The following is a 15,852-nucleotide window of genomic DNA, read 5'->3' as shown; positions in this document are numbered from 1 at the left end:
TCAGTGTAAAACATTTCGTTTAAATATAAATGGCAGTAGTGTTTCCTATTAGCGAACCACCATTTCAGCTAGGCTTTAATCAGACCTAGAGAATACCGCAGTTCCTGACAGTGTGGCCTCCTCCTAAAGACAATTGGAGTCGACTGAGGCAAAGTTAGAGACAGCCTCTAGCATCTGAGGCATAGTGGATATCGTTTGATTTTTATAAGAAATGAAAGAGTTCCTTCGTCAATGGTCATGCCCTTCTGTTTCCGTGTCGGATGGACGTGTCCAGGTGGTTTTTAACCCAACTTGGTACCTGTAATACAATGGAAATATTTATGTTCACATCGCAACCCACATGTGCAATACATACTGTACATGCAATTGCTGTATATGTTTATATCCATTTTTTGGCAAATTATTCCACACTGTTTATACCTTTACGTATATTGCCATTCATTGTTGTATATGTCATCATCACGAACTGCCAAATTTTATTCTGAATGTAAATACTGATTTGTGATGTATTCGTTCCTTAGGATGTATCTTATGTGCACTTTCATTTGTTGTTAATCATGTGTATTTCCTGTTTTGGTCATTTGTCGCCGCTCATGTGAATGTCGAATGTGAACGTCCAATGCCTAATAAAACTTTTTCTAAACACAAATGAAAGATTGCTTAGCTCTGCTATATGCCTGGATATGGATATACGTTGCGAAAAGCGTCTTTCTCTCTCTCTCTCTCTCTTTTATTTCTTCTCTGTTTTCTCTTCTGTCCGCACGAGGCAGCGGATGTGGCTCAGCTGCAGAGCCAGTAGCAGGCCCGTGCATTTTCTTTTCCTTCTTCCCTTCAGTCGCAACAACAAGCATCCGCCTCGTTGTGAGCTCGGACCACTCAATCCACTCAGCTCTCTACACGTGAACAGTCAGCTTTCCTTTGCGGCGAGGTTTCCTGTACAGTGTAGGCGTAACCTCATTATTGGCGAATACTTTTGCCTGATTGTCTACTAGCCAGAGTTGACGTATAAACCCGCGGGCAGTACGCTGTCAGTGCTACGTTTAACCTGCTGAATCCTCGAATCAAGTACGATCTAATGCCTCGATTTATTCTAAAGTACTGTAGGTTAGAACACGAACCTAGCTTGTATCTCAGTGGGTTACTAAATTTGCCTGTCTCACTCGTATAAGACATGCGCACACAGTTGAAAAGGCGATGTATCATATTCAGGTCCAAGTATCAGGCCCATGAGAGCCCTACAACGCAAAAAGCTTGCGAAGCGATGCCAGTTAATCTAAAAGACGTGTGGTTGCGTGCCTTGTTCTCTTAAAATCCGCGCCTCCCTCGTTTTTTTTTTTTTTTTTTTGTTTTTCTTTTTTTCTTTTGCTGCATTGGCGAAATCCCCGCGTATTTTTTCTGCAATATTGGAACACTCTAAACAGTAAACGCTAATGCATTGCAGAAGGTATGTTTTCATCGCTAACAAAGCCGCCGTAAACTCGGAAGCAGACATACGCCGCGTGCGTTTCTGCGAGCGCCACCGGCTGCCGATCCACACTATCGGAGCGACCGTGGCGCTGGGTTCGCGCTGTCGCGTGCATGTATCTTCCTCAGTAGGCATTCAGTAGGCGGAGCGAACCATGATTGCTTTCGCTGCGCCGCCTTGTCGCGTCGCTCACTTTCTTGGGCGCCTGTTCCTGCGTTTCGCGACGTCGTCGCCGTCGTGCCTCGTAACCAGCTCCGCCCCCTTCTTCATCCGTGACGGCGACCGCACGTGTTCACCTATTGCTGCGTCTCCCCCCCCCCCCCCCCTCCCGCCTCTTCCTGTGTTGCGGCGACGGTGTTCTCCGGTTAAACGAAGAGGCGGCGTGTGCTGTGCGATGTCAGCGCACGTTAAAGACCCCCAGGTGGTCGAAATTACTCCGTAGCCCTCCACTACGGCTCCTCTTTCTCTTTCCACTTTCATTCCCACCTTCCTCCCTTCCCTTACGGCGCGGTTGAGGTGTCCACAGAAAACAAGTGAGACAGTTACCGTGCCTTTCCGTTCCTATAAATCAATCTGCGGTTGCCGAAGCGCCGGCTCGCTATCAGTGGATCACGGTGCGTGCATTCCAAGCCGAAACGCAGATCCACGTTGTCTCGACTCACTAGCGGCGTTAGCGGCATCAATCAGTCGCTGCTATCTCTTCGCCGCGCAATGTTCCTATCCAAGCGCTGCCTCCCGCAACCTCTCAATAACTAGTGCTCTCTTCATTTCTCAGACCACACAACTTCCTTCATGACAGTCAAGAACTGTTAGTAGAGTGTTTCTTGAAGGAATATGTGTGAAAAATTAAAAACGTTGTCTGTAATTGTATATCCTTTGCTCGAAATCTTTGCCTCAATCTATCATAAATGTAAAACAGATGATGAGCTGCGCTCAAATTTCGTATTAGGAAGTAGCGTAATCGTCGGCAAATTTTTTTCGTTTACATGTAGCGCAATAAAGGCCGCTATACGATCGTTTTTGAGCGCTGCGCCCATCCGCCCGGGTGATGAATTAGGTAGGTCAACAACTTTTGGGCGCATCGGTCGCATGCGTCCTCGGAGGAGCATCGCAAGCCTGTCCTCCTTTTGCAAATATGGCCGTTCGAGAAGCGCCGACGGATCGTAGTGCGAAACAAGGCCTAGGTGGATGGTGCCGTCGATGAAACATAATAGTGGCTACATGTCGCTATTGCTCGTTTATTACGATTATTTAAAGCGACTTGGAAGTTTGCCTTGCCCTGTGCACAATAAGCACCGAGTGAGAGCTCCACTAGTTGAATTGGCCTGCATCGAGTTGACGAGAGGCCGCCAAGCCTACGGAAGATGTACTACTACTGCTACACAGCACAATTTCATAGGGAGGTGGTGAAGGGTAGCAGTTCCTGGCCCTACGGGGCTGGGACGGTAGGTCAAGGCCGCTTGCGGCGGGGGATAATAATAGTAATAATAATTGGTTCACAGGAAGGGAAAGGCGCAGTATCTGTCACACTTGCTCTGTGCACACCGGAACCGCACCGTAAGGGAAGGGATGAAGGTGGGAGTGAAATTGGAGAAAAAGGGAAGCCATAGTGGAGGACAGAGGGCTAGCCAGCTACCGAATTTTATCTGTTGTAGGCCGTCATTGCACCCGCCACTGCTTCGGTGGTGGACGATGGCTGTTGTAGCGGCGCGGTCTTTCTGTCCCTCTTCTTTTTTAGAGCGCAGCTCTTTGGCGTCCGTTCCGGGGTTTCGCGTCGGCGTCGTCGTCGGCCTCGTAACCAGCTCCGCCCCCCTTTCATCCTCACAGCGCTAGCAGCGACCGACTGATACCGCTGGATGCCGCTGACGCCGCTAGAGTCAAGATAACGTGACTGCATAGAACACCGTCGCCGCCATGCAGAAAGAAGAGGGGAGGGTCCCCCCCCCCTGTTCCTGTGTGGCGGATAGGGTGCTCTTCAGTTGCCGACGCGCCGGTTATTTCACGTAGGCCCCGGCACGTCGACGAATACGTGATCACCTTCCCACGGCTAGACCTCCCTAGTAGCACACTTTGTTGCCTCAATGCGGCCGCAATGTTTGCTTTCAACATTGCCTTAACGTGGCTAGTGTCCTCTTTTTGCCACGTTGACGCAACATACATAAGACAACATTGAAACAACATTGCACCAATGTTACAACAACCTTTAGTCAATGTTTAGGCAACTTCTGAAGACGATATTAATGCAACATGGCTGCAACATTTTCTTAATATTGGTACAACTTTTTATTTGCACGCATGCAACATTCCCATGACAACGTTAGTGCAATATTGCTGGAAAGCTATTGTAATGTTGCAGAAACTTTCATGCAGCATTCCAAGCTACTGAAATATTCCGCCGCATTGATGGCCACTAGCTATCGATGCTTGCTGTTCAATAAATTTATCTTCTGAAAGGCTCAGCCATGTGCAATGGTATCGTCGTACCACAATAGTTATGGTAGCTTAAGATCGCAAGAATGAGCAACTGAACATTACTCGTTGCCACACGGCAGTGCGGTGCAGAGGAGTACAAATACCTAAAAGGCTGCACTGGACAACACAGCTTTTCCCCACTTTTCAAGTCGCTTGCTCTGAATGAGACCTTAAATGTAATATTCATCAGCTCTGTACCAGTGCTCATTTAGATGCTATAAGCTGCTGTGACCTGAAAATGGCACTGAAAGTGGTTATTCTGGCAATTAGAATGATTTATATATATGCATGTGCATTACAAATAACCATCATTTGTTTTTAGCGCTGTTTTATTTGTCAAGAATTTATTAAATTAGCCTAACAGCAAGCTTGATTCCAGTATACTCATTAGCTTGACATACAGCAGCTAGTTTCACAAATGTAAGACATTTACTTCAAGACAACCGTTTTATGCAGAAACTTGCAACAATCATACATAGCACACAGCCGATTTGGCTACTCAAGAACAGGAAGCACAAATAATGTCAGCAGTTACTAAGCACATCAGCATAGCTTTAAAATGTGCATGTCCCTCAACTTGAGTTTTACAACCATGACACTTTAGTAAATTATTAATTGCAGAAACTTGCAACAAAATATAAAACAGCAGTACTGCCTATTCAGAAAAAGGAAGCAGATATATAACATACTGAACATTTTCACAGGCACATTGGCATAGATTGAAAAATGTGCCACATGGGCCTACATTTCACAGACAAGATTTATTTTATTTAATTACTTTATAAAGTAACTTGCAACAAAGCTACAAAACAGCACCTAGGCTACTCAGGAACAAGAACCAGAGATAATGTTTTGAACAGTTACTGGGCACAATAGCATAGCATGAAAATGCACCCACCACCCCTCCCCAACTTGCATTTACAAATATAAAACACTTCAGTAAACTAGTGTGCTACACTGTTTTACACACTGTAATGTAAAACAGTGTAGACTATTTTGTGCAGAAGCTTGACACAAATATACAAAATAGGAGTACAACTTAGTTCGGTATTCAGAAACAAGCAGACGTATTATGAACAGTAGAGTCATTACGACTAGTTTAATCCTTCCTTCTTTGGACATGCGCCATTGCACTGGAAAACTACAAACAAGTATTGTCAGCATATGACTGAACAATTTAGCATGTCTAAAAATGCTAGTGCCCTGGTAGCCTCCAGCCGGTCACGATGAGGGTCTCTTCCAAATCAGGTTGTCACAAGTGAAGCTGCATCCCTGAAAAAAAAAAAAAAAAAAAAAGATCGAATTGCTAAGCTAAGCATCTTGGTGGGCACATCTCTAATTTTACGCTGCTCTATGAACACAGACATGGACAGCTGTCACAACCATTATCAGGACTGACATCTGCCGAACAGTTTTATAGTTCGTCGTTAACAGCCTCTGCTATTCTTCGTCGCTGCCGGATCGACACTTCGCTTAGCGAACACTTTACCTTCTTCATGATCTGCTGTCACGACCATTATCAGGACTGACATCTGCCGAACAGTTTTCTAGTCGTCGTTAACAGCCTCTGCTATTCTTCGGCGTCGTTGCCGGATCGACACTTCGCTTAGCGAACACTTCACTCTCTTCATGATACAACGAATGTAGCACTTTACCAAACTATCACGAAGGTCATGGGTAACACATGCATATATGCACTACTGGCTTTGTGCCAGGCAACACGTGTCACAGCTCAACAACGTAGGTTAGAAATCACTCACCACTGATGTTATCCTCTGTGCAGGCCTCCGTCATTTCAGCTGAATTCTTATGAAGCCGCAATGCAACACAGCAGCAAGAACACGGCGACAACAAGAAAACTATGCTAGAATAAGGGAAACACACGTGAGCCATGGAGGAAGGAAAATGCTCCACGCACGTGAAGAATTTGCCGCGATCGCCGCTTACAAACGGTTTGGCAGGAATGGCTCTCGGCGCGGCCACGATTTCGACTTGATTTGGATTCGCGACGATCTTCATGACCATTAGGCTGCGGGGCAATAGTGAAAACAGAACTAAATTTCTTCAGCAGTTATAATTTTAGTCCGCATGTTTAATTGAAAAATAATGCAATCTCAGCAGTCTAAATATATTGCATATATATATTTATATCTCAGTGTAACAAAAATCAGTACACTTGTACTGTTCATCGCATGCACATGACATTCAAGGTTCCACTCAAACTAAAAAATAAATAAACATTGTCATGCGGGGAAGTGACAAGGTCAATGGAGTGATCTAATACCGGCTTTTCTGTTTGGGCTGCAGAAATAGTATGAAAGAACGACAGTTAGCCCATAAAGTAAATGTTATAGCAATGTCATCGTATGTGGTTCAACATTTATACATCATTTGACAATATTGCTGCAATGTGGAAAGAACACTTTAGAGCAACATTGCCAGCATGTTACTTGTTAACATTGCAGCAACGTTATCGAATGTTGAAAGTTTTCGCATTATGTTGGATAAATGTAGTCCAATGTTATCGCAACATTGTACAACATTGACAATGTTGCTGCAATGTTACAGAAACATATTGTGCTACTAGGGCTGGTTCTTGGCGCTGCGGAAGCGAGGGTATCATATTGTTTGCGTCGGCATCGGCGGCGTTGTCCCTGAAACCAACTCCGTAGCTGGGGTTGACTCACTATCGGCGTCATCAGCATCAGTCAGTCGCTGCTATCTCTTCCCTCCTCCCTTTATCGCGTTGTCCGCTTGCTGCGCGCGCTTCTGCCCCCATCGTTTGCCGCTGGGTGTACACGCCGCCCCCCTCCCCCCTCTTCCTGCGAGTCTCCGGTTGTCAAAGCGCCGGCTCGAACTTAATTCCTTTCTTCACTCCTCCTCCAATGCAACCGCTGTGCGGTGGCAATCAGAGAGCCAGATCGGTGGCGGCGGATCTGTATATGTGCACCGCCCGAGCCGATATTGCCGCTGCCGTTCGCCACTGCGAAATTATCTGCCAGTTCTTTCTGAGCCATGAGCGAGACGACCGGTGGAAGTCCTCCGTCTGCTGCTGCTGCTGCTGCCGCCGCCGCCGCTGCCGCTGCTGCCGCCGCCGCCGCCGCCAGAGCAGGGGCCCAGCGCCGTCGCCGCCAGAATCCAGAGCAGTAAGCGAGGCTGAATCAGAAGCTCATCGCCGCCGTCGAGAAGACCCTGCCGTTCGCACCGCCGAAGCGGAGGCTCATCGCCACCGTCGAGAGCAACCAGGTATAAGCGAGGCTGAAGCAGAAGCTCATTGCCGCCGCCGAGAAAGGAGTCTTTGTTAAAGGAATACATGTGAAAAATAAAAAAAATTTCTGTGATAGCGCATACATGTGTTGCTCGATTTCTTTGCCTCAATCTATCGAAAAGGTGAAACAGCTTATTTGCTGCGCTCAAATTTCGCATTAGGAAGTAACGTAATCGTCGGTAATTTTTTTCTTTCTTTTCTATTTTCTCTTCTGTCCACACAGGCAGCGGATGTTGCCCCGCCGGCGTGGTGCAGTGGTAAGACGCCCGACTACTGTGCCGGAGTTCCCGGGTTCGGACCCGACCACGGCGGCTGCGTTTCGATGGAGGCGAAACGAAGCGGCATCGTCCGTGTGCTGTGCGATGTCAGCGCACGTTAAGGATCCCCAGGTGGTCGAAATTACTCCGTAGCCCTCCACTACGGCTCCCCTTTCTCTCGTTCCACTTTCGCTCCCACCATCATTTTCCTTACGGCGCGGTCAGGTGTCCACAGAGCAAGTGTGACAGATACTGCGCCTTTCCCTTCATGTGAACCAATTATTATTAATTATTAATAGGCAGCGGAGGTGGCTCAGCTACAGAACCAGTAGCAGGCCCGCGTCTTTTCTTTTCATTCTTCCTACAGCCACAACAACAACAACAATTTCGTCAGTGGTATGCTCTGGCTGCCAGTGTTTCCAGACTAAACAGCACCTGTTGCCAGGCCAGACACGGTGCACCCCTGCTCAATGATCAGTCTTGCCATACAACCTCTTTTTCTTTCCTCCTCTCTTCCATCGTCGCCTCTTTCCTCTACTCTTCCCCTTGAGTGGTATTGGTATCGAGGCACTCTAGAGTGGTCCGCCGCGCCGCTCTCGCCGCGGGGATACGCGTTGTTCAGAGCCCTCAGAGCGACCGTCGCTCCTTACGGGGTACATGTCGCCAGCTTTCAAATGCGCTGTAGCAATCAGCGATCACTCATTGCGAGTTATTAATGCGATAGCATTACTTCGCTATGTTCAGATTTCTGTCCGCAGACCGCGTCCGCAGGCCGCGTCCGCTGACCACGTCCGCAAATTCGTGTCCGCAGCAGTTGAGAAGTGGTAGAGGTTGATAAATAGTGTCAATCGATAGAGGGTGACGTAATGTTGTGTCCAAAAAAATAATTAGACCAATTATTCAATTACGTAATTAATCAGAGGAAAAATGTAAAAGTAAAGGCCAAAATGGTCTCATTAGCCAATGGCTTGGCACCACATTTAAATGTATCAAATACTAAAATAATTAACTAATTAAGGTGAGGTCAAGGATGTGACGTCATGCAACCTGAAGTCGAGCCATAAAAGGGCATAAGAAAGGATTGGCGCGCAATTTTAAAGTATCAAAGACTAAAATGGCTAAACAAGAAGTAAATTCAACAGCAGCATCTGTGTTTTCGCATTACTCCAATGCAGATTCTGCAGTGCCCTTCATTGTCCCAGCGTCTTCCGCCGGACAGGGCATTGCTGTGTAAATTAGCTAGGCTCGGGACACGTGGGCATCGCAGATGCTGCACTAGCGATCGAAACAGGCGCGCTATAGCCGTTTTTTTTACATGAACTGCATGGTCGAGCGCACAAGCACTACATTCAACATGAATGAGCGATAAAAATGTCGATTCAAAATACTGCACTCGTATGTTCGCTGTAGCGCAGCGCTATGTCGCTCTGTGCTTCAGATTACGGCAGTGGTATACCCGTGCGGATCATAATTTACACTGCATTGCGCTGTTCGCTTCGTTTTCTAGAGAAGATTTTAGGGATATTCATAGCAGGAAATGGTGGTCAGAAGGAAATGGTGGTCATTAAGTATGTAATGCCAAGACAACACACCAACTCCCAGGGACGTCCCGTGTAAATGCCTGCGTCCCACATCCTAACAGGGCAATCCGCAGGACGTCCCTGCGAGCTCCCTTCTGGGCTGTGTTCGAACCTCGAAAGAAGGACCTCCGTGGGAAGTTCCATTTACTTGTCCTTTTATAAGACCAGGCTAAATACATTCCAGGGCAGCTGTAAGGGATCATGCACCCTGTCGCACGAAAGCGAGTGAACAAGAAACTGCACAAATTCGCTTGAAATGTCAAAAACAAAAGGCATACTGGTCATCACTATAACTATAAATTGGCGCCGTCCCTGCTATGGTACTCAACAGTTGCTAACGAAATTTCAGTTGCGCTTTTCCAAGAGTCTATGTTGGCGGGTAGCAACTGATTGTTCATTGTGGTTTTTCAGAGCATATGAACAGCAAATGCAAGCTTATAACTGCATTAGCTGATGCATGGGAATTGGTTCCTTTGAAAAATATATAAAAGGCAATCACGAAATATGCTGCATTATTTGCAGTCTACCATGATATGAGAGGTAAGGTTCAATGTGAATCGTGTTCGCAGAAAGGGCATATGTCAATTGCAACAGTTAAACGTGGCGCCCAACTATCACGGGGTACAACGTGCCGCCCACCTAGCACATGGCACCCAACTTCTCCGAAGAACATAAACCAGCTCTAACTATTGGCTTTATTTTTATTGTCGACAAAGAAATGAAGAGGATCAATTAACAGAATATGGCATGTGACCTTGGTTAACTGTACTGTTAACAAAATACATAACTATTCAAGAGATTATTTTATATAGCTTTGCACATATATATTGCTTGCACATATCAGGACATTTTTGTTGTGGAGTATATATAGAAGTACTTGAGAAGTGTGGTGATCTCCAAATTGTGACTCCTCTACTATTTGCAAAATGTGAGTATATGCGTAAGTTCTGTGTGTTTAAAGAACCGCAAAGTTTCCACTGTGTGCATAGTATGGACACCCAGTAGTATATAGGTATATGCAGAAAACATGTATAGTAAGGCTGCAGCATGCAGTGTTCAACACCCCCGAATATTGTTTTGCACTGGGTGTTCATCGAGTATGTAAAATGTTTTTAGCCAAATATTATTATATATGTTTTGAATCATTAGTTCAACACAAAATAGTTATAACTAGAAATGTTGAGAATGGTCAACTCTAACATAGTGGCCTTTCCCGTTGAAATTCAACTCTGCCTCCAATTCTTCCCAAATCATCCCTGCCCTAATTGTCCCAATACAAGTTAAAGATGGCAACTTGTCTGCTCATAACCAACATGAGCATAGGTTTATTTTAAGCTGGAAACAAACGATTTTTGGAAGACAACATATAATTACATGCTTCTTACGAGGCCTCTGCAAGACAGGGCCTAGAATAACAAGCAGAGGAAAATCTCCTAAACAATGTCCTAATGAGATCCTAAAATACCCCGAACACGTCCCACCTCAGTATTGTTTGGGACGTCCTGAGGAAGTCAGTTATTTCATTTGGGATGTTTTGGGGATTTTTGTCAGACTTCCCCCAACTTCCCTAGGACATCCGAATCTCCCATAATCGGAATCCCTGGGATGTCCCTAGGACGTATGTGTGTTGTCTGGTTACCTCTGCCACACAAATACTTTCGATCCTCATTGAACTCTATCTGCATTCAACTCGTGCAATCGAGCCCGAGCCTGCTTGGATCGAAGCTGTTTCCGAGCACTCAAGTTTTCAAGCACATCGAGAGCGAGCGTCGCCACCCTCGATGTCACCTAACGCACATGAAGGAAACTTCTCAGTGATCAGGGCTGGACACTTCAATGGTTCTTGAAAATTCCTCAATGCAGATCAAATTGAATGAGGATCACAAGTGTTCGTGTCGCAGAGGTATAAGATGGAGCAGGTGATTTCAGTCTGAGTTAGCTAAGAAATGGGCCGGCTGTTGCATGCATTTCACTCAGTTCCGCAATATCCTTTGTACCATGGTTCCACCATAGTTCTTTCAAGTGCATTACAATGAAACACCAAAAGTATGTGCAGAAAATAGCATCTCACAAGCTTTTGGACGAGACAGGCAGTTCGCACAAGCACTTCAGTCGTCACGTGAAATCTGTGAAACGTGAAACCAGCGGCAAGAAATTTGGCTATAAATATCGTTTTTGTCTTATGAACAGCCAAAAAAATGCTTTTCTTAATGGCAATAAGATGTACCTATTATTTACTGCAGATTTCCTGCTCTTATTGATTCATTTTGCTTTTTATTTTTCTTCTTAATTGCTTTCATGGTTAAAATTGCCTACACGTATTTGATTCATTTGAAAAGCTCACTACACATATTTTGCTTTCTGAATGCTGAAATCAAGTTCGATCTGTGCAGGTAGTCGCGTTTGTTCCTCTCCCTGTAGTGACAATGCATACACGACCTTGTCCCTGTAACATGTTCATCATCTATACTGATTGTGGCTTGTGTGTACTGCGCCTGAAAACAGCTTTGGGTGCGATGTGACATTTCTGAAAACTATTTTGCATACATGAAATGATCTCGACTGTCTGCTTCCCGGCGCGACTACAGAAAAACCGTCACCACTCAGTGGCTTGATTCTTCATGAAGTATATTTCTTGCGATTATAGCTTAATCATAGCAGGCTTGTCTCGTCTGTGCCACATCTTGCTGTTTAATCATTATTTATGGGCACTGGCATCATGATGGTGTGCCGATGGCACTGTTATTTTTCTTGTCTCTCTGCATGGAAAGGGTACATATCTACGATGGGTATCAATGGTTTGGTGCTGAGCCAAAAACAAGAGGTGAGATCCTTGTTTCAACAGAGCACATACTGTGTAACCATCTTCTTACTCTAGTTCTACCCTTGTCCCAACAGAGCAAGATACCACCAAATGAATGGTTGAGAAAGATGGTAAGGTCCATCAAAATACTGAAATGCACTGGAATTATGCAGAATTAAAAAAAATTATGGAAATGTCTTGGCAAGACCAAATGTTGAGGAGTACCAGAATGGGGAGGATAAACATTTATTTTATGTTTTCAAAGACCATTATACTGGTAGCACAAATGCAAGATTCAACAACTGGGGATATGCATATAACAGCTTAAGCTTGCTGCTACAGACAGGCAACATTCATTTTTCGTCTGTGGTCTCGCATGCAGAAATGTGGCCTAGTTGAATTTCCGTGGCTTCAACCAGAGCAGTGCGGCATTACTATCAAGCAACACAAACAGCCCGAAACCTCAGAAAAGTCATGTTACATATACCTAAAATCACTGGAGTGCTTCCAAGTACTCCACGGATATGGTTGTCAAGTGACAATTCATGCAGTTGCGCTAGCATGTACCTAATTAGCAATCTTGGACTGACCGAAAGGTTAGAGCGGTTCACGACTTTGAAACACAGCACCTCAGAGCATATTATGCGTCCTCTAACAGTAATGTACTTCACTTTCCCTGTTGAACTCACTGGCCTGTTTTTATAATGTCCCCCTAAATGAAGCCGTCACTGTACACAGCCATTGCAAGAACCTCTTTGTATAGCAAATTCCACAGAGCTTGTCTGCACATGCAACACTACACAAGTGTGAAGAAGTGAGACCACAGTACAAGGCTGCACGTGTGAAGAAAACACTATTGCAATGAATGAGCGAGTAGTGGTTTTCCAACTTATTTATTCAATTTGTGATAGAAAAGAACCCCACAATATGGTCATCCACACTGCTCAAAGAGAAAACAGTATTGTCTTTTAGTCCACAAGGTGTGATGATCACTATTATATGTCATATGGTGTGTGTATTGTATACTGCATTACAACATACCCCCCCCCCCCCTCCCGGCGGCTACTTGGAGACTATGCAGTAGAGCAGACAGGGTCTGCCAAGTGTGAAACTGCACGGACTACTTTCCCTTAAGTATCAAGGTGAACAAAGTGGAAATGGACAGCATAAAATTAAGGCACACAAGAAGCAGTAGTGCTGGCCAATGTTATTCGATGCAGCCCAAAAGGCCTGGAAAGTGAATGACGGGAAATGACAGGTACAAAAGTGACAATGCCAGAGAATAAAATGAACACACTACAGCACAGGCAGGAACACATCCAGAAAGCTTCACAGAAATTTGTGCATGAGCCTGGAAACACCTAAAAAGAAATATCGAAACACAGGCTAAAAAACAAAAACATAAGAATACAATTGGGAATGCATATAGAAACCTACACGCATCTAACACGACATAATGGCATATCATGCAACATGAGCTCTACAAGCAAGCAGAATCTGTTGGGGTGAACTTAACCCAGTGCTGTTGAACCAGGTGCAAACTAGAACCTTCCAGTAACAGTGAAGCGAGGGTGCTATTACGCATTCAAGAAATGGTAACCCAGCATAAGATGACTAATGGAAAGGCGCAAGGACATGAACACAAGAAAAAAAAAAAAGAGGGATAGAAAGAGCGCCTTTCTTATCCCTCTTCTTTTCCTGTGATCGTGTCCTTGCAAACACGAATATGAACTAACCAGCGTTAGTACCTCCACAAGCTTGGTCAACACATGTAGTATCCTAGTGACATGTTTCCATTGGAAGGCAGATGCTATTTGAATGGCAAATGAGTTCTTTACAATACACCTGCAACTTGGTGATATTGTAAAATGACCAGAAACCTCCAGGTACCAGTAAATACACAAAATCCAGTGAGAATCAGCAATCCAAAACACTAAAACTACATTAGATGGACTTTTAAGCATAGGTAGCATTGAAAAAAAAAAGAGCATTTCCAGTTTCAGTATAAGTGTAAGTACAAAATGCAACCGCAATTTCAAACTGTTCACTGGTGGGCATCTCCAGCAGTTTTTTAATCAGTCTCAAACAGACCAGGCGATCATAAACAGTCACTAAAAAGCATTTTTCTTGCAATGACAAGATTTCTAGTAGCTTTCTCATTATACGTAATAGGCAAATGTTACAAAGAATAGATTAATGTCCCAATCTCGATTGTCGCCGAAGACATACATTGATAACATATCTGCGAGTGTATGGTTGAGGCGTTCTGTGAGGCCGTTGGTCTGAGGATGATAGACGGTGGTAAATCTGTGGCGGACGGTGCACACACGAAGCAGCTCGCCAACCACTCTGGAGAGGAAGCAGCGACCACGATCCGTGAATAGCTCACGAGGGGCACCGTGTTGTAGTACCACGTCGTGGAGGAGGAAATCAGCGACGTCTGTAGTGCAGCTAGTCGGGATCGCGAGGGTAATGGTGTAACGCGTAGCAATATTGACCTAGTAGAAACCTCTTGCAGTTCAATGCTGCTTTGTTTGCCTCTGCATCTTATCTTAGCATTTGCTGCTTCTTATACGAGCCATCAAGTACAACACGTTGGGGTTTGCAAGGCAAGGCATCCCATGGCAAGGACTCCTAACATCAACACATACTCGCTTTCTTCCATTTTTCTTCTATTTGACAGTTCACACTTCCAAGCACAGTTTGATTTCTCAGGGGACTTTTCAATTTTCAGAGGAGATTTTTAATTTGATACTACAAGGTGCTGTTTTGTCATGGCTCTTTTCGAGAACTGGACTGTGTGTTTACATCTCACTACAATTTGTTTCTGTTCTTTGAATTGTGCTGAGAATCTATGTATTTACTCCACGGTGAATTTGATGCATGGGCTTGCAGTAAATTTATTTGAACAAAGCAAAGGACTTGGGTAGACAAGTACACAAGTCATAGAAGTATAGTTTTTCACGTTCACAGTCAAGCCAAAATTCCATCAAGTCTGCATGCTGGCCTGGCAATTAAGTGATATGTCAATACACTTGATCACTGTTTTACAATTAGCCCATAGTCAGTTTACCCCTACTGATGGGAATTCTTAGCAATGCAAGGCAGTGGAGGCTTAGTATTTCTTGGTGCCAACTGACCACTCTGGCCGTGCACGATTATTCTGCCATGCAATGTCGTGACTTTTCAGCACTTACTCCTAGCTGGATTGTTTTATGTACATAAAACACTGAAATAAAACTACAACAGAAGAATGAAACACTCATTCCACACAAAACATAACATATATACATATCTGTATTTAAAAAAGCCACTGCCTATCATGCAATGTTTTGAAAACTTTATGGACTCTTCCTTAAGCAGCAGAACAGTTGTGCCATACTTGTTTATTTGTGCTCAACACTGACTGGGCAAATATTTCACTTGAAATTTGGCTGGTACAGGCTTTTTACTCCGTGGTAGAGGCTGTCTCAATTGATAACAATTCTTTTCAGTAGATGCTGCAGCTGAGTAGCTTGAGCTGTGTTGCATCTAACATTCAATCGCCAGATTTTATTTGCAACTTTTAGTATCAAAAATGACAAAACCAGTGTACACACATGAAATCTAGGAAGACCAAATGGCATAAGCCAAAAAAAGGAAGTTTGTGCTCCACTTGATATGAAGACGCTCATTAATATAGGCAGCACTGAGCAGAGGTGGAGAAACTGTGGTATTATACACTGGGGGCATGCAAATTGTAGTTTTGCCAACCGAACTGATTACGAATAGCAAAGTCTTGCTGTGAATCAAACATGAATAGTACTGAAAACCAGACTGAATACAAATAAAATAATTCATTAGCTATTTGAAATGTCTTTGAAGAAGTAAACATATTCAACTTTACAGATAGTTTGAACATGCACTGTTTGAATCATTTGCTGGTATCCAGTTTTGAAGATTTGTTACTGTCATAAACCTCAACACATTTTCTCTCTGCAAATGCATCCCATACGCAACACCACAGC

Source organism: Amblyomma maculatum, chromosome 11, assembly GCF_055883805.1.
Source record: "Amblyomma maculatum isolate TAMU_Amacu chromosome 11, ASM5588380v1, whole genome shotgun sequence".
Lineage (NCBI taxonomy): Eukaryota > Metazoa > Arthropoda > Arachnida > Ixodida > Ixodidae > Amblyomma > Amblyomma maculatum.
The sequence above is the reverse complement of the archived record's forward strand: the minus strand, read 5'-3'. Positions refer to the sequence as shown.